Raw genomic sequence first — 20,292 nt, forward strand, 5'->3', positions numbered from 1 at the left:
CAGTAATTGTGCAAATAACGCAACAGAATAGAAAAATAGAACTACACCTACATGAAAATATAGGGCTGTGCGGCATATTTACAACAAGTATTTCTCCTAATGTTTGACATTAGATAAACCAAAAAATAAAGCGTTAAATGGAAAAGTTGTCACTATCATCTCGTCTCATCATCGGATATGTATTACAAATAAATTCGGTCATTGAATTAAATAAACGTCGCATTATAATAACAATTTTTAAGAAATCTGATCTTAATGAACACCTGAAAGTGCTTCTTTTAAACTTGAATTTAAACTAATAAACGTAAACAGTATCAATTTCGTATTTATATGTATATTGTCAAGGACAAATATTTTAAGTCTAAATGATTTGTCATTCAGTTGACATCGACACATTCTATTCAGATTATTTTCAAATGATTTTCTCATTTTGGGACAGCAACAAAACAAACAAATGACGGCATTGATAATATTTAATTTTCTATTATATATTGTCTTGCTTTTTTAATAAACTTTTAAACAGATAGTTATCATAAGAATATGTATGCACCACACTGAAACACTTAAGAAGCCATTATTAGTTTCTTTATGTTTCCTTTACAGATTTCACTGCTGAAGTAAAACGATGGTTTAGTTTGTGTCTTGATTGTTTTGAACTTCATTTTTATTGAATAATTAAACAAAAGAGACCATAGTTTTCCGACGGGTATGCATGAGTCTCTTTTCCCATGTTTTTTGGCTATGTTATTTTATTTCAAATTTAAACCTTGTTTAAATCAGATTTTTGGCTAACATTGAGAGAAGTATTAAACGACATTCATGACGCAAAAATATGATATGTATATTTCAATTTTCAAAGTAAACATACTACACATAGCTATAAAACATGTTATAGAAGAAGCTTGGAAAAAGTAAAAATAACAAAAATACTGAACTCCAAGGAAAAACTCTAAACTGAAAGTCCTTCGTCAAATGGAAAAATTAAAATCTCAAACACACCAATCTCAGGAAAGCATACGGTATTATTAATGTTTTTGTTCGTTTTAAAGAGAACAAAAAATTGCAATACTGGTACATAAATACATTTTCTTAAAGTTCTGGCTTCCTTATATTAAATTAAAGTGTGATTCTGGTTTTCCTATTTATTGTTCATATATATATATGAATAACCTCACATTTGATATCATTTACTGAATAATAATCTACAATATGCTAATTGCAAATTCCAATGCTGTCATACCTCTATATAACTGGCAATGTCATGGCGGGTTACAAATGTGAAGCAAAATATAATTGTCCTAGAGGATCACTCCACATTACCCCTTGTTTTAAATGGGTTTGTGTTTATCAGTTCTTTTAAAAAAAATTGTAAATGGTTTAAAAAGCGAGGATATGAGATATGAATGACAGTGCTAAAAATTGACCCCTGACACCAACTGACGTAGATGTTAGCCATATGAATCATATGTCATTGTACGGATGAAATCAGTTTCTATATATCGACCATGTTTGTTCCGCACTCTAGTAAATCGTGTTAAGGACGTTATATACTGAAATAAACATTGCATTATCATATGATACTTCATGATAAAGCAGTTCATGTGTTGACAGTAATATTATATTTTAATGATAGCATTTTGTGACAGTAATATTATATTTTAATGATAGTATTTTGTCCAGGATTTAGTACATTTATATTAGAATAAAGTATGTAGAAGTTTATTTTCCAAGTGTAATAGTTATTTCTCTCACCGACTTAAATGGACAATTGAAATTCTATATTTCTTATATGAACAGTCCTTTAAATCGCGGTCACACATGTACAACGTGTTTATTCTTTAAATAGAATTAGTCGTTCTTCATTTATATAAATTAAAGCAAACTAAGTTTATGATTTAAATAAGAATAACAAATAACATGTCAACATATCTTTTTTGAAAAGTATGTAGCCTAGACAAAATCTTCAAAGTGCAAATGTTTGTCTTGTAGTTCAATTTAGAAGTACTTATTTCTTCAACTAAAATTACGGGCAACAGTACGTTGATTTTCTCGGAACAAGTAAAATCCAAGTCACAATGTGAAAAAGTAAGCCATTATAGATCAAATGACGGCATACGCGATGGATCGTTTTCTCACACCGAACAGCCACCTAAAAATAGATAAACATAACTTGTTTGAAACAATTAAAATTTGCTGTTACAAAATATTAGAAATTATTATAAATTAAGGAATGTATTTCCCTCATGCAAAACTCTGATTCCTTTCACGGATTTGGCTATACTTTTTGGACCTTTTTGATTATTGCTCTTCATCTTTTATATAAGCTTTTGATTTCAAATATTTTGGCCACGAGCATCACTGAAGAGACATGTATTGTCGAAATGCGCATATGGTGCAAGAAAATTGGTACCGTTGATTTTATTAAAACATGAGAGACAACGTTTTAACTAATTTAAAAAATTAGAGCCACTTACCCTCGGATCTTATTCCACTTCTTTCTTTTCTGTTGTTATCATCCGGCGCCACCTCATTGTAACGAAATAGCTTCTTGATAACAGGTTAGTCTATTATCATTGCCGTGGCTCCAAAGGTAGCGCATACAACTGTAGATAAAAAATTGTTATACAGATGGGGTTATAATATCACGCAGAGTTGTTGATTTGTTAGTTTCTACCATATATTGTCGGATGCTTGGTTCTTTGCATTGTTTTTAGTGTTGACGTTTGTCCTCCATGATTTGCTCTACATTGCAACATACAGTGTAACTATTTGTTTACTCATGTTGAAGACTGTATGCCATGATGAGATCTGCATGACACTATAAAGTGTTAATCGTGTTGAAGTCTGTTGGTCATGTGGAGCCCTTCATAATACCATATTTGTTTACTCGTGATGAAGACTGTATGTCATGCTGAGCCCTACATGACACTAAACATTGTTACCGGCGCTGAAGTCTGTATGTCATGATTAGCTCTACATGGTACCATAAATTGTTACTCATGTGGCAGTCTATCCGACTTGATGAGCTCTACATGACACTTTACATTGTTTCTCGTTTTAAAGTTTGTTCGTCATTATGAGCTCTACATGGCTTCATAAATTGTTCCTCATGTTGAAGTTCTGTTCGTTATGATGAACTTTAAATGGCACTGTACATGATTACTCTTGTTGAAGTATGTCTGACATGATGAGCTCTACATGACACCATCAATTGTTACTAGTGTTAAAGTCTGTCCGTCATTGTGAGCTCTACATGGCACTATAAATCGTTTCTCGTATTAAAATCTGTTCATCATGATGAGCTCTACATGGTACTATACATTGTTAATCGTGTTGAAGTATGTCTGTCATGATGAGCTCTACATGGTACTATAAATCGTTACTCGTGTTGAAGTCTGTTCGTCATTGTGAGCTCTACATGGCACTATAAATCGTTACTCGTATTAAAATCTGTTCATCATGATGAGCTCTACATGGTACTATACATTGTTAATCGTGTTGAAGTATGTCTGTCAAGATGAGCTCTACATGGCACTATAAATCGTTACACGTGTTAAAGTCTGTCCGCTATGATGAGCTATACATGGCACTCTAAATCGTTACTCGTTTTAAAGTGTGTCTGTAATGATGAGCTCTACATGGCACTATAAAGTGTTACTCGTGTTAAAGTCTGTCCGCTATGATGAGCTATACATGGCACTCTAAATCGTTACTCGCTTTAAAGTGTGTCTGTAATGATGAGCTCTACATGGCACTATAAAGTGTTACTCGTGTTAAAGTCTGTCCGCTATGATGAGCTCTACATCGTACCGTACATTGTTACTCGTGTTGAATTCTGTCCGTCATGATAAACTCTTCATGGCACTACACAATGTTACTCGTGTTAAAATTTGTTCTTTATTATGAGCTCTACATGGCACTATACATTGTTACTCGTGTTGAAGTCTGTTCGTCATTTTGAGCTTTGAATGGCACTGTACATCGTTACTCGTATTGAAGTATGTTTGTCATTATGAGCTCTACATGGCACTATAAATCGTTATTCGTGTTGAAGTCTGTTCTTCATTTTGCGCTCTTCATGGCACCATAAATTGTTACTCGTGTTAAAGTCTGTCTATCATAATGAGCTTGACATGGCACTATAAATTGTTACTCTTGTTGACGTATGTCTGTCATGATGAGCTTTCATGGCACTATAAATCGTTGTTCGTGTTGACGTCTGTCCGCTATGATGAGCTCTACATGGCACTATAAAGTATTACTCGTGTTAAAGTCTGTCCGCTATGGTGAGTTCTACATGGTGCTATACATTGTTAATCGTGTTGAATTATGTCTGTCAAGATGAGCTCTACATGGCACTATAAATCGTTACTCGTGTTAAAGTGTGTCTGTAATGATGAGCTCTACATGGCACTACAAAGTATTAATCGTGTTAAAGTCTGTCCGTTATGATGAGCTCTACATGGCACCTTAAATAGTTACTCGTGTTGAATTTTGTCCGTCATGATGACCTCTTCATGGCACTACACAATGTTACTCTTGTTAAAGTGTGTCTGTAATGATGAGCTCTACATGGCCCTATAAAGTGTTACTCGTGTTAAAGTCTGTCCGCTATGATGAGCTCTACATGGTACTATAAATTGTTACTCATGTGGCAGTCTATCTGACATGATGAGCTCTACATGACACTTTACCTTGTTACTCGTGTTAAAGTTTGTTCGTCATTATGAGCTCTACATGGCACTATAAATTGTTACTCGTGTTGACGTCGGTTCGTCATGATGAGCTCTTCGTGGAACTGTAAATTGTTACACGTGTTATAGTGAGCTATACATGGCACTATAAATCGTTATTCGTATTAAAATCTGTTCATCATGATGAGTTCTACATGGTGCTATACATTGTTAATCGTGTTGAATTATGTCTGTCAAGATGAGCCCTACATGGCACTATAAATCGTTACACGTGTTAAAGTCTGTCCGCTATGATGAGCTCTACATGCCACTATCAATCGTTACTCGTGTTAAAGTGTGTCTGTAATGATGAGCTCTACATGGCACTATAAAGTATTAATCGTGTTAAAGTCTGTCCGTTATGATGAGCTCTACATGGCACCTTAAATTGTTACTCGTGTTGAATTTTGTCCGTCATGATGACCTCTTCATGGCACTACACAATGTTACTCGTGTTAAAGTGTGTCTGTAATGATGAGCTCTACATGGCCCTATAAAGTGTTACTCGTGTTAAAGTCTGTCCGCTATGATGAGCTCTACATGGTACTATAAATTGTTACTCATGTGGCAGTCTATCTGACATGATGAGCTCTACATGACACTTTACCTTGTTACTCGTGTTAAAGTTTGTTCGTCATTATGAGCTCTACATGGCACTATAAATTGTTACTCGTGTTGACGTCGGTTCGTCATGATGAGCTCTTCGTGGAACTGTAAATTATTACACGTGTTATAGTGATCTATACATGCACTATAAATCGTTACACGTGTTGAAGTGTGTCTGTAATGATGAGCTCTACATGGCACTATAAAGTGTTACACGTATTAAAGTCTGTCCGCTATGATGAGCTCAACATGGTACCGTAAATTGTTACTCGTGTTGAATTCTGTCCGTCATGATGAGCTCGTCACGGCACTACACAATGTTACTCGTGTTGAAAACTGTATGTCATGATGAGCCCTCCATGAAACTATACATTGTTACTCGAGTTAAAGTTTGTTCGTTATTATGAGCTCTACATGACACTATAAATTGGTACTGGAGTTAAAGTCTGTGAGTCATAATATGCTCTTCATGGCATTATACATTGTTACTCTTGTTGAAATGTGTTCGTTATTATAAACTCTACATGGCTCTGTACATTGTTACTCGTGGTCAAGTCTGTTCGATATGATGAGCTCTACATAGTACTGTGCAATAATACTCGTATTAAGTCTGTCCATCATGATGAGCTCTACATGAAACTGTACATTGTTACTCGTGTTGAAGTCTGTTCGCAATTATGAGCCCAACATAGTATCATAAATTGTTATTCTTGTTGAAGTCTGTTCTCCATTATTAGCTCTACATGGCACTGTACATTATTACTCGTTTTGAAGTCTGTTGGTCATTATGAGCTCTACATGGCACAGTAAATTGATATTCTTGTTCAAGTTTGTCCGTTATGATACTCTACATGGTACAATAAATTGCTACTCGTGTTAAAGCCTGTCCGTCGTGATGAGCAGTACATGGCACCATACATTGTTATTTGTGTGGAATTCTGTCCGCAATGATGAGCTCCACATGGCACTGAGCAATGTTACTCGTGTAAAAGTCTGTGCGTCATGATGAGCTCTACATGGCACCATACAGTGTTACTGGTGCTATATTCTGCCTGTCATGATAAGCTCTACATGGCACCATAAATTGTTACTCTTGTTGAATTCTGTTGGCAATTATGAGCCCTACATAGCACCACTAATTGCTACTCGTGTTGAAGTATGTTGGTCATGATGAGCTCTACATGGCACTATACATTTTTACTCGTGTTGAAGTTGGTTCGTCATTATGAGCTCTACATGGCACTGAACATTGTAACTCGTGTTGAAGTCTGTTCGTCTTTATGAGCTCTACATGGCACTATAAATCGTTATTCGTGTTGAAGTCTGTTATTCATTATGAGCTCTTCATGGCACCATAAATTGTTACTCGGGTTGACGTATGCCTGTCATGATGAGCTCTACATGGCACTATAAATTGTTATTCGTGTTGAAGTCTGTTTTTCATTATGAGCTCTTCATGGCACCATAAATTGTTACTCGTGTTAAAGTCTGTTTGTCATAATGAGCTCTACATGGCACTATAAATCGTTGTTTGTGTTGCTGTCTGTCCGCTATGATAAGCTCTACATGGCATTGTAAATTATTACTCATGTTGAAGTTTTGTTCATTATGATGAGCTTTTAATGGCACTGTACATGGTTACTCTTGTTGAAGTATGTCTGACATGATGAGCTCTACATGACACCATAAATTGTTACTAGTGTTAAAGTCTGTCCGTCATTGTGAGCTCTACATGGCGCTATAAATCGTTACTCGTATTAAAATCTGTTCATCATGATGAGCTCTACATGGTACTATACATTTTTAATCGTGTTGAAGTATGTCTGTCATGATGAGCTCTACATGGTACCATAAATCGTTACTCGTGTTGAAGTCTGTTCGTCATTGTGAGCTCTACATGGCACTATAAATCGTTACTCGTGTTGAAGTCTGTTCATCATGATGAACTCTACATGGCACTGTACATGGTTACTTGTGTTGAAGTCTGTTCGTCATTATGAGCTTTACATGGTGTGGTGCTGACCACCAATATATAGTACTGAACCAGTCCATGGTTCATATGTACCATAACATTTATCCGTGACGTAATACTTAGTACGCAATAGTCGAACTCTTCACCTATAACCGCATGCATTGATCGTATATTGACATTTATTGATTGCATTGAGTGTTTATATTATAACTGTATTTTGTGTATTAATCATGTTAATTACTCTATCACCTGAATAAACCCTGATGCGTTTCATATATTCTTGTTGTATAATTATTTGTTTGCTCGGATGACAACATTGGCGTCGTCGACAGCTCAAATCTGTTGATTCTGAAACTACCGCATCTACACGACACGTTTCACACTATTTGCTCTAAATACTGCACATTATAGCAAAGGCTATATTCTAAATTAAAACCTCCATCATTTTTTGAAAGTTATAGTACCTTTTTAGGCAATACCGCACATTAGATTCACTGTTTGAAATTTAATGCATGTCTAGTTTTTCGTTTTAGTGAGTCGCCATTTTGAATAGCCATTAGCTGTATCTTGTCCAAATTAAGCAAAACTGAAGTTGGACTTCTGCGCATGCTTTCACAAAACTACAGTACAGGCATCGTGGTTTACTACAAACACCGTTTCGTGCACAGCTACAGTACATGCATCGTGGCTGATGACAAAAACCGTATCATGCACAATTACAGTACAGGCATCGTGGTTGATGACAAGCACCGTTTCGTGCACACAAACAGAACTGTCATCGTGGTTGATTATATATATAATTACGAACATCGATCTTTGTGGAAGGGTACAGTACTGTCTTAGACAACATACTCACGAAACAGAAACTAGCAATTTGAAATAATAACTGTTTAAAACCATACAATTTTACCAATTTTTTAGAATGTCAAAACCTATTATACTTATGGATGCCACCTTGGATCAACTTCAGTCAGTAGAGGGTATAGACAATGAAATGGCCATACAGATACTTGAGGTTAGAGATACCTCACATTTCATAGACATTAATGCAGTGTACGGAATTACTGGTGTGCTCAAATCAACTTTAAAGAAATGTTTCATTGAACCTGGCATGTTATTCTTATACCAGCAAGTGCACAATAAGATAGCAGAAGGAAGACAGCAATTCAAGCAGGATATTTCTAATGTCACATCAGGACTCCAAGAGATAGACAAGAAAGTTTCCAAAATTGACAACATGACGGAGAAGTTTGATGATTTGTGTGCTCGCATGACTAAAATGGAGCAACCTCAATAAATGCGGTCAACCATTCAGTTTAAAACCCCACTACCATTATTACAGGATGAACATCATGAACATGCTGAACAACCAGAGAAGAAACGTGGTGCTTTTGGTGCGACAATTAATACTTTGATAGCTAAGTAAAAACCAGCAGGCTGAGGAAAAATAAACCCAAAACATTTAGTACCCTGGATAATTCACCAACATATCCAGACTTTTCCAAGGTGTCACCAATTAGTAAACCAAATGTACTCTCTAGTTTAGGTGAGTCATACACTACCAACAATAGTCTACAGGACGATATGCATGCATCTGCAGCGTCCACTCTGAAAGTAAGTACTCCAACTAAAGTGGCGTACCAAAACCATGTGAACCCCAACACTGAAATTCATGTTGAACAGGGGCCCTCGGCTCCCCCTTTTGCCTATTGTCCCTGTTTGTTTTGTTCACGCATCGGTAACAATATAATGGAATTTGATGCGACTGTCATACAAGTGGGAGGTTTAGCTAGCTATAAAACCAGGTTCAATTCACCATTTTCTACACAGGAATATGACAGTTCTTGTCCATCCGTTTTTGATGCGTTTTGTTATTTGATTTTGCCATGTGATTATGGACTTTCCGAATTGATTTTCTATGAGTTCAGTATTTTTGTGATTTTACTTTTTGTTACTTCTAACGTGGTGCCCGTTCAGTCAACTATGAAAGTGAAGTCTGAACCAAGCTTTATTCAGCATGGACAATTGGACAGTCAGTCCAAAGATGGACAGGGGTCTTTGGCCTCCGCTTCAAGTACTTCAACTCATGAAATACATAAAAGTGTATCGCAGGGTTACACTGGACAAGGGACTTTGACCCTCACCCAATCATAGTTCAAGGTTCCGCGATACCTAATAAGCCACTATGTTGGTCTTATAGTGTTCCACCACCGGTAGTACAACAAAATAATGAATCGACTGTACCGTCTACTGCATTTGTCCGTCGAGGATCAAATAAAGACACTTCAAACATTCCTTCAATCCCAGTACATTAGAATATTCCAATATGTATGCCTTCCCATGTACAGTCTATGAACAACACTTCTGTTCAGATCAAAAGTGAAGCTACACACGAAAGGCACAGAAACAGGGACAGAAAGCGCTGCCAGCGGGAATCCTCTTCATCAAATGATGATTCGATAGACAGGGAATCATCCCGTTGGAAAGAGTCCCATGCTAGAGAACGAAGCAAAAGTCCACAACTGCCGAAGATGCTAGTCTTTACTGGTTCTGGTAATCTATCTTGGGAAGCTTTTGTCTGTCAGTTTGAAAGAACTGCAAATCGCCGTAACTGGGATGACGCAAAGAAAACGTGCCGTTTTCTAGATTGGTTGTCTTAAGTTGCACTTGAATATGCCCGACGATCGCATATATCAAGATATGACGATTTGCGGAAATATATGAAAAGGCGATTTAGTAAGAAGGAGGAAGCCTCTGCAGCACGAAGACAGCTATAGTACATCATACAGTTGGACGGAGAGACCATAGAGGAATACGCAGAGCGAGTTCATTTCTTGACAATTGAGGGGTATTACCGAAGTAACAATGACATCATTGATCAAATAGGTATTAAGGCGTTCCTGCGTGTATGTCAGGAGAAGGAGGCAGCCCGGATCGTTATTATAGAGAAAAATCCAAGGACTATAAACGAATCACTGAAATGGATCAAGTCTTCATTAGCTAACCAAAAAGCCATTTATGGAGCCCGAAAGTCTTATTCTCAGTTATAAACCCAACGACAAGTTACCTTTTCTGATGTTGGTAATTCTGATCATTCTCCGCAGAGCTCTCGGCCTTGCAGTACAATCAGAGGTTTGATAAAGAAGAGAGATCTTTAAAAATTGATATTGAAAACTTAGTGTCTATAGTTGGTCAGTTATTAAAAGATATAAGGAGTAACATATCTACAACCCGACCAATGTCACAATCAAAGAGTCCTCTTAATTCACGTTTTCCGTCACCACACAAAGGACCAAAACTTTATGAAAAATAGAACAACATATCACCCTTTTTCCAGAGGACCTCGTCTGTGCATACACCAGAAGATCAATATTTAAACAAGACAGGGTAAGGTCATTAGGCTCACTTCTGACCATCGAGAAAGAGATCCTACAAGAGCTCGTTGTTAAGACTGTAGGTATACGTGGTCTGATATTTGCAGTAAATTAAATATCATTCCAGAATATGATTGACACTGCTGTTATATCTTTACTAAGCAGATCATGCATTTTAAACACTCCTGAAAACCGTGAACATGTACTTATTAAGGGAATTATACCTCAACCATTTAGTGGCAACTTTGTCACAAACACAACCATTTCAATAGGACATATCACTACGCATTTAGTTGTTTGTATGATATATATGACCGAAACAAGACTTGATATTTTGAAAGCGTGCACTGCAGTATTGGACTTGGTGCACACATCTGATAAGCATAAAATATATGGAAAAAAAGTCTTCCAACAGAGATCTTCAGGGGCCCCAGGCCCCACAAAATTATCTGTACTGCATCTATTTCAGCAGCAATTGAACTTAAATTCATCACTTCATATAGAAGTCGACCACATCAGTGTTTTGTGTGTGGATAAGTTACACAGGTCAAGATGATGCACCTTGACCTAAAGCAACATTTGAAAACGTATTGGGAACGACCTGCGGGAGCTGTGAAGTTCAAGAGGCTTTGGTAGATTTTTTTTGGCGATGAAAATTATAATGCATTACAATGTACATTTTTTAGGAAAAACTTTACACTTTCGTTTTATACAAATTGTAGCATCAAACACTTCCGTTCGAATGCTGTCCAGTCAGCTATCCGTGGTTTGAAGTGTGGGTTTTAAGATTATACCGTGAACTGTATGTAGACCGTAAATGACAATGCTTCGAAGTTTTTCCAATCGCTAATCAAAGAGAATAGTGTCGAACAGAAACTATCTATTATTTCGAATTTGAGTATGTTTCCAAAGAGGACGATACATGTTTGATTCTTATGACCGTTTATTTTGCGTATTTTCACTGTATACATCCTATCGTATTGGATTTTAAATGACTGTTAAGTTTGAGTATTTCATGAACTCAGTTACTTAAATTGTATTAAGAAGGAATATAGAACTTTTTAAGTGTGGATTTATGCATGAACATGTGTGAAATATGAAACCTCCTCTATTCCGACATTACTACATGTATATGGACTACTGTTCACAGACAGTGCGTTATGTCTAGTCGTTTTATTTACCCCTGGTCTAGTTCTACTGAGATGGGTTGATTGTGGTGCTGACCACCAATATATAGTACTGAACCATTCTATGTTGTATATGTACAATAACATTAATCCGTGACGTAGTACACATAACGCAAGATTCGAACTCTTCACCTATAACCACATGCAATGATCGTATATTGACATTTATTGATTGAATTGATTGTTTATATTATACTGTATTTTGTGTATTAATTGCTGTATCACCTGCATTAATCCTGGTGAGTTTCATATATTGTTCTTGTATTATTAAGTATATGCTCGGATCACAACAATGGCACTGTACATTGTTAGTCGTGTTGAAGTCTGTTCGTCATTATGAGCTCTACATGGCACTGTTCATTGTTACACGTGTTGAATGACGTCTGTTCGTCATTATGAGCTCTACATGACACTGTACATTGTAATTCGTGTTGAGGTCTGTTTGTGATTATGAGCTCTAAATGGCACCATGAATTGTTACTCGTGTTGAAGTCTGTTCATCATTATAAGCTCTACATGGCACTGTACATTGTAACTCGTTTTGAAGTCTGTTCGCAATTATGAGCCCTACATAGCACCCTACATTGTTACTCGTGTTGAAGTCTGTCCGCCATGATAAGCTCTACACGACACTAAACATTGTTACTACATGTAGTGTCAAAGTCTGTTCGTTATGATGAACTCTACATGGCACAGTAAATTGCTATTCGTGTTAAAGTCTGTCCGTCATGATGACCTTTACATGGCACCATACATTGTTACTTGTGTGTAAGTCTGTCCGCCATGATGAGCTCTACATGGCACTGTTCTTTGTTACTCACGTTAAGGTCTGTCTGTCATGATGAGCTCTACATGGCACCATACAGTGTTATTGGTGCTATATTCTGGCTTTTATGACGAGCTCTTTATGGCAGCATAAATTGTAACTGGTGTTGAATGATATTTATCATTGGGAGATCTAGATCGTACTATAAACTGTTACAGTATATCCGTCATGAAAAGAACTACATGACACTTTATTTTGTCTCTGGTATTGATGTATACATCTATCAGTCATGATTTGCACCAAATTTTACCATACACTGTTAATTGTTTTGAAGTTTGTCCGTTCATCCGAAAATTCTATCAGATTGATTTCTTAATGCTGACGAAAGCCATATTTATAGTATCGTAACATGATGCTTTACAGCAAGTAGATGTATTTGTCTATTGACATACAACTGTCATGTAATACTGCTATGTGGGTATTTTCGGTTTTCCAGATATTTATTGACATTGTGACAACCTTACATTGGCGTCCATTATCGCTATTAAAAAAAATGTTCGCGTAAAGGTGAGACAATTCTAAACGGAGTGGAACCCCGACTAAATTTTCTATGTTGTGTTTTGTGCACTGTTTTACTGCTCAAGCCATGGCGATCAGTTTATTGTGGACTTTTGATTTTGAATGTCACTTCGGTATCTTTCGTCTCTCTTTTTAAGACAAATAAAAATCAAAATCAACTATGCCACTGCCTTACATCTAAATATTCATACTATACTATACTATATATATGTTTTTATTAAACGTCACAAACGGACAGCTTGTCATAATACGTGTCGACTATTCCTTGTTATTTTAAAAATCATTATTTTTGTATATTGAAATTAATTCTAAGGAATTTGAATATCAATTATATTCCAGTATTTAATTCAAAATGTTCAATGTTTGGCCCATTATAAAAGTGAATACGTTCTCGGCTTCCACTCTTTGATTGGTCTTAAATGAATGAAACATTAAATGCAAAATACAAATAAGCCGGAAAAGACGTCTACATACATGTTGTACAAAACCAGGCCGTTAATTTTCTCCTTTGAATTGTCATTTGTCATTTGGGGGCCTTTTATAGCTGACTATGCGGTATAGACTTTGCGCATTGTTGAAGGTCCTCCGGATTCCTGTAGTTGTTATTTTCTGTTTCATGTTGTTTCTCGTTGCAAACATATCACATATTTTTGTTATAGTTAAGAATTACATTATTTTGCATTTGAACGCTTAAGCATTATTGTTCCGTTGAAACTATAAAGTTTAATTTGTTATGAATCTCAATTATCCTTTTATGGAACTTAATTTATATATTCGTTGCATACATATGAATATTCACACAATTCAGGAAAGTATTAAGTTAAATTAAAGATTCATTTTTGAAGAAAAAAATAATTGATCATACTAACTTCACTTTTTTTTTAATTTTTCATGAAGCACATACATACGGAGTAAATATATTTCTCTGAATCACTGTGGAAACAGTTAATTACTTTGTCTTTTAAAGCTAACAAAATGGCAGTAGTGTCAGGTTTGAAATATCTTGTTTAAGTAATGCTCATTCATTTTGTAACGGACAAGACAGGATAAGTGTATGAATTGAAGATGGTGAAGAATTCGTGTTTATTGTCCAGTTGCAAACACTACATATAAGGACAAAGACATGTTGATGCTATTTGACTTTTAACGGAGAGTGAGCACAATAGTTCCAGTTGATCATATAAATCCATTCATAAACACATCAAGGTGAGATTAACTGGTAACGATTGCATTTAATGCTCATGTCAAATCCCCTTATTTCCTTTGTTTGGATGTTACACCACTATCTGAATTTAGGATAAGGGTTGGTATCACCCAAACATGTATAAACCCACACATCCAGAGTCAGACGACTGCGATTCCATGGTCGTTGGGTGCTATCTATATTTGTTTTCTTCTCTGAAAATGAATCACGTCATTGATTGTCTCGTTGGAATTGTTATTACGTATTTTATCATGTATGTCGGGGCCTTTTATAATTAACATTACAATATCTTTTTTCCATACATCGTTGTCAATATAATGGAATGTGATGCAACTGTCATACAAGTGAGAGCTTTGGCTAGCTATATAACCAGCTTTTATCCTCCATTTTCTACATAGAAAAACGTATATACCAAGTCAGTAATATGCCAGTTGTTATCAATTCGTTTGATGTGTTTGAGCTTTTGATTATTCAATTTGATTAATAAGGGACTTTTCGTTTTTAATTTTTAGTCGGAGCTCAGTATGTTTGTGATTTTACTTTTTGCTCATTGTTGAAACCGTACGGTGACATAATATTGCTTACAACTACATCATTTGATTTCAGGTGTACAGTTGTATTGAAAATCACATATTTTTTTTTATTTTCATATTAACTACAAACTGAAAACTTATACGACAGAAAGGGGGATCACGATGTAGGCTCGATATAAAGGATCCATATAAAGTAAAGCCAAAAACCAGGCTAGATATTATTTCTTTATCAAAAGGTTATAGTCCACAGAAAATTCTTAGTATTCTCAATCCTTTCTTTAACTTCTTAAAGCTGAATTCTAGCAGATATAAAGCAAATACCATTGTTCAAGTCTTTGGACCTGCTTTGGGTCAATCTAACGGCCACAACACTCTCCGGTTAGTACATTAGCACCAGACTACCAAAGGTGATTGTTTTGACACATAAGTGCACTAGATACAAACACAATTAATTAAAGGGGAATTTAATTACTGTTCTGAAAACTCAAATGCCTTCTTGGTGTTCACAAAAACGTATGCCTTCTAATAATATTGTCATTGATAAGTGGTTGGATTACTGGCTTGGAAAACTCTTAGATTGAAAACAGTTTTAGGTCCGTAAACTTTAAAATCAGAGTCAACAATAATTTCTGTCTATTGATAACCACTGTGACATTAACCTCTGACCCAAAAAAGATTAAAACTACAAAACACTGAATCCCCAACAAATTATTGACTCAAAAGATACTGAATTGAAACAATCACTTTCCAAATTTTCAGTCTATCTATGAATCTTAAACTTTACCAACTAACCCGATACCAATAGTGATCTTCTTCGGACCAAGAGTAGTCTAGCGGATATCAGAATAATTGATCACTTTATGGTTAAAGCATGTAACTTGGCCTTGTTAAATATAAAGGGGCCATTTCCATGCTGTTTTGCTTTCGTGTATATACCATTGATTCAAAGATATCATCTGGGAACAAAACATATTGACATAATTTCAGTCTATGAATTGCTGCTGTAGACTTTGTAATCGTTCAACAATCAGTTCGTTGGTTTTCTCGATTTAAATATTGCACAATTTACGTTTTACATGTACGGGTTTTTCTCACCGTTGAAGGCTTAATGGTGACATGTATAACTGCTTACATCCATTGTTGGTATCTTTGCGAAAGTTTTCTCTTTGACAATCATACCACATCCCGTTATATTTACGTTTGTATTAAGTACCTAACATTAAAAGAGGATTGTGTTCATTCAGAGGCAAGTTATCCCCAAGAATAGCCAACTCCTCATGACTAGAAAAAATGACATTTGAAACAATTTTTTTCCAAATTTTCAGCATATTTATCATGTTTATAGGCAATATAATTGACATAGTACTCCTCAAATCAGTAGGATTTTCCCAAAGGGACATCATCAAACAAAGTGAAATATTCATTAAGGATTGAAATATTTTGTCTTATAAAATGGAATGCTGACTCCTAGACATCTTTCATGATATTGATATGATTAAGTAACTCAGTTCCCAGGTGGATGCACATGTTTATTGCACATTTTGTCATTATGCAACGAAATGTTAACTGATAAGTGAAAATGAGGAATACATCTCCACATTTATCATGTGTATCCAAGGAATAGTGTGTAAACCCACTACAATGATGAATCAAATTCACATTGATACAGAACCATCTGAAAGAGGGACGGAAGATACCAAAGGGACAGTCAAACTCATAAATCTAAAACAAACTGACAACGCCATGGCTTAAAATGAAAAAAGACAAACAAACAAACAATAGTACACATGACACAACATAGAAAACCAAAGAATAAACAACACGAACCCCACCAAAACCTAGGGGTGAAATAGTCATTTTAACAAATATATCAGGTAGCTAAAACACAGAATAATACTAATAAATGTTTTTATTATGATTATAATTATATTAACAGAATGTATTTCTATATTACAATGTAAACAATACAGATACATGAAACCATTGAATCATTACACTACATGTATTTGTAAGTTGATTTTGATATAATTTTACAAGGAATTAAGCTGTTAATTAGTCTGCATTTCTTACCTTAACACAGTAAAAGTTGTGATGTTGGACATTAGCATCTTTCAGGAGATTTCATAAAAACTGTCGGAGCTGTCATGCTAAAAATTCTTTACAAAATTATAAAAGTGACGAAACAAGTATAATCAATACTTTTTCATAGCAAGGTGGGCATACACACGTTTATTTTTAGATATTTTTTAAGGAGAGATAAAATGAAAATCAAGCAACAGGCACAAATTGAAATGCCATTATGGACTTAGTTTTAATAAACACGGTACAGTACTTAATAGTTATCCCACGAGGACGCGGTGTGTCAGTGTAAAATCACCCCAATGGCCGGAGGCCAGAGGGTGATCTAACACTGATACACCAGGTCCGAGTGGGATAACTATTTTACATCCCATTTGTTTAAGATTAGACGACAAACCCTTTACAATTCATAAAATTTAGTTTAGAACGCAACACAACCTTTAAAATATATTTTACCCCACCGAAAAAAGGTTTGCCCCACGTATGCAAATATCTTGCTTCCTTTAAGTATGTTAAATTACTAATAATTGGTGTTCAGGACTGGTGTAGGGGAATGTGTCGTGGGCTGATAGGCTGAAGGTCTTGAGTTCGATTCCCAGCACAGACACTGGATTTTTTCTACGTAACTTTTAAAAGATAGTCTTAACCGTATAATTAAATCTAAGTTTTATAGTGGATTTGACATTCCCGCCAAAATATAACAGAACATAGGAAAGCATGCAAAACAAAGAAACTCAAGCTGGGGTGATCTGGCAGAGTTGATCTGGCTCAGATCATCCCTCGAAGAACAAAAGAGCTTGGATGTAAACATTTAATCAATTGCAAAAGTTAAACTTATAATAGCTAATTTCCTAATCATGTATGATGGTGACATTAATTATTTTGATTAAAACATGCAGTTCTATGAATTATTTGTACTTAAAAAATAACATATTGAATATCCTTTATTATTGAACCGAAATGCCTATTTTGTGTATTTCTGCAACCTTTTCATTTGTCGCAAGATTGCAGCTAGTTAGCTACAAGTTTGCGGCAAACGTTTCAGTTCCATAAGGGTATTTCTATTACGAACAAAATATGAACTGACTGAGATAGAAATTTAAATGTGGTATGAGTGCATGTCCATCAATTTTTATCAGATTCAGTTCATATATTGGTATAAGACAGTACCCCAACATCACAACAACATACGGAATAGAGGGATTTGTCATGTTATCAAACACAAATGAAATAGTTAATACACACAAGATATCATGGATCAGCATAGTAATAAACGCAAATTGGAAGTCTATATGTGTATACAGTATATAAACTATGTCATACAATTAGGGAAATGTTACACAAGTGAAAACACGAAAAAACATAGCAATAACATCAAAATGGTAGTATACATTTGTAAACATTATAAAAAAAAATCGCATGCAATCAGTAGAGATGTTACACAAGAGAAAATACGAATCAACATAACGACACAAATGTAATGGTTGTCTGTATTTGTATAAATTATGTAAAGTGTAATATACTACTCAAGAGACAACACGAATCGACACAGCAATTTAATCAAAATGGAAGTCTTTATTTATATACAGTATATACCGTATGTTATACAATCTTTAAACTGTCACACAAGAGATAACACAAATCAACATGATAATACAAATACAAATTGAAAACTCCAGGTTTATACAGTATATAAAATATGCTATACAATCAGTCAAGATGTTTCACAAAAGAAAATATTTACCAACATAACAAAAAAAAAATGTTAGTGTGTACTAGTATTTGTATGCAGTACATGACGTATGTCATACAAGCAGTAAAGATGTTACACAAGAAAAAAACATCAATCAACATAACAAAACAAATATACATATGAGTTTCTCTGTTGGACACAGATGATGCTCCTGCTTGCATATCAATATAGTTATACAGAATCATAACTGAAGAACAGTAAAAGTGGAGCTATCTAAATTTATACTTTAAGTGATTTTTGTGGTAATAACAATTGAATATAGGATGTATAACGTTTGGTTGAGGCAAACTGTATTCAGAGAAAAGATACAAAACATGCAGCAATATTTGCATTTTTAATGGGGCTAAACTCTAAACTGCATCATTGACAAAACTCGATCTTACTTAATTTTAATTTTGATGTCATAAGCATTTGTATAAGTGTCATAGTAATTGGAGGAGGTAACACACATTAGAGAACGAAAACGAAATATTCAGTAATATTTCCGTTTGTAAAGGGGCCTAACTGTAGGACATTACAAGCGACACCGAAAAATTCCAACTGAATTTGTATTAAGTGGTAATAAGCAGTGTGTATAAGTTCATAGCTTTTGGTTGATACACATTATACACGTTAGAGAACAGAAACGTAAAATTTAGCAATATTTCCAATTGTAAAGGGGTATACCTCTAGAACGATTCAAGTGACCATCTTAATTTCAAATTGGATCTGTATTTTGTTTAAGTTTCATATCAATTGGTTGAGGCAAGCTAAGGTTAGAGAATGAAAACCAACTTTGGGACGTACGAACGGTTAAGTGTAAAACTTAATGCCCACGCCGTAAAACAGTACTGTATTGGTAAAATGTATATTAAGTATCCCATGCAATCAGTAAAATGTTGATTAGTTAGCATGAAAAGCAAATTAGGCAATATCACGATTGTATATTTGTCTATCTATTGTAATTGTCTTTGCCATTCAAAAAGAGAGGAACGCTATACGTGACAATTTTTCATTTTTTTTCTAATCCCTGTATCATCAAATGATCATGTGTATTGCATTGAGGTATATTTTTTATTTATTTGTTATCTGAATTAAATATTGTTTTCACTAAAATAAGACAAAACATGACCAGGTTAATCAGACAGAAAGATATGTGACATTAGAAAACAATGAAGTAATTAAAAAAAACCTAAGTAATTCTGGAACTACATTGACATCAACATAATGTTTCTTTTATTACTTGAACTAAAATTCAGAAACATTCAGAAATCAACAACAACATTAAAACAAAAAGATTTTTTCCAACTGCTTTAATAGTTAAATGTCATAACAAACCACTGACAAAGGAACAAGAGTTTAAAGTATTATTTCAACATCTCTTTTTTTTGCATGTTGTTAACAACCGCCGACTAAAGAACAATCGTTAAGCTTTTCTTCCTACTTCAAGTGATATATAATATATTATTATTACTATCAATGTATGTTTTTTTGTATCTGCAGCATTGTTTAAAGGGAATTTCCCAT

General features: G+C 34.9%; 1 long non-coding RNA gene across 1 annotated transcript in view; it reads left to right on the forward strand.

The window, feature by feature from the left end:
• The window catches only part of LOC143055563 (uncharacterized), a 436,292-nt gene that overhangs the window by 27,880 nt on the left and 388,120 nt on the right, over positions 1–20,292 (forward strand). The gene's annotated exons all lie outside the window — the stretch shown is intronic.

The sequence above is a fragment of the Mytilus galloprovincialis genome, chromosome 12 (genome assembly GCF_965363235.1).
Source record: "Mytilus galloprovincialis chromosome 12, xbMytGall1.hap1.1, whole genome shotgun sequence".
NCBI classification, from domain to species: Eukaryota; Metazoa; Mollusca; class Bivalvia; order Mytilida; family Mytilidae; genus Mytilus; species Mytilus galloprovincialis.